Source organism: Meleagris gallopavo, unplaced genomic scaffold, assembly GCF_000146605.3.
Source record: "Meleagris gallopavo isolate NT-WF06-2002-E0010 breed Aviagen turkey brand Nicholas breeding stock unplaced genomic scaffold, Turkey_5.1 ChrUn_random_deg7180001685568, whole genome shotgun sequence".
NCBI lineage: Eukaryota > Metazoa > Chordata > Aves > Galliformes > Phasianidae > Meleagris > Meleagris gallopavo.
The window spans coordinates 1-888 of NW_011316585.1; the positions used below are offsets into that span (position 1 = coordinate 1).

At 57.0% G+C, this 888-nt stretch overlaps 1 long non-coding RNA gene across 1 annotated transcript; it reads left to right on the plus strand.

The window, feature by feature from the left end:
• Nucleotides 1-51: 51 nt before the first annotated feature.
• On the plus strand, nucleotides 52-873 carry LOC109365340. Its single transcript, XR_002110898.2, has 3 exons — nucleotides 52-299; nucleotides 414-527; nucleotides 613-873. It is a non-coding gene; the product is annotated as an uncharacterized LOC109365340 (long non-coding RNA).
• The last annotated feature ends 15 nt before the right edge of the window (nucleotides 874-888 follow it).

Genomic DNA, 888 nt, shown 5'->3' on the forward strand with positions numbered 1-888 from the left:
AGGACTGCAAAGCTCAGAGCCCCTGACTAAGGCAGCTCAGCCTTAGCAACTGCATGCCCGAGGCTGCTCCAGAGCTGTGCGTGTGCCCCCAGGGATGTTGTGGGGTGGGCTGGATTTTGTCTGCGTGTCCTCCTCCTGAGAGTGCCAAGGGAGACGAGAGCTGGCAGCACAGTGTCTTTTCCATCCTCAGTGCTGATGTGATTTTCTCAAATGGACCTTTTTCCCACAGCTCTATGATGACACCAAGCAGCACAGCGAGGCTGATAGTGCAGAGCTGACCCACTGCATCATGCTGCAGGGTAAGGAGAGGAGCTTTGGCGATGCTGGCAGTGCCCTGGCCAAAACCTCTCTCGCAAGCCTCAGGAATGGGCGTAAGTTGCTCGCTAATGCAGCGCGGGATTTCTTCCCCACAGCCCAAATCTGCCCAGAGGAAACAGTCCTGTTTCTGGAGTCGCAGCTGGGTAATGAGTGGGAAGCTGGATGCGTGGCAGCACTGGGTCTGCTCAGTGCTCTGGCTCACTCTGATGGTCAGTACCACAGGTCAAGACTTCCAGGGATCCCTTTTGTCATATGGGTTGTGCCTCCACTCATGCTTCTGCGCATCTCTTGCAGAACCCGCGCTGACAGAGCAGCTGCCCCAGATTGTAGAGGCTGTGCAGCATTTGTGCAGCAACCCCAGGCCCCAGGTGAGCTGGTTTGGGAAAGGAAAGTGATGTCAGGGTAGTGATGCTGCTGCCAACACGGGTAGGGCTGGGTGTCCAGAGAAGTGCTTGGGCATTGACCACATGGTCGTGATGGTTCCTGTGAGGAGAGCAGGCAAAGTGGAGTGGGCAGGTCCCTGTGCTGTGTACGGAAAGCACACGGCCTGGTGCAAAGGCCTGGCCCTCA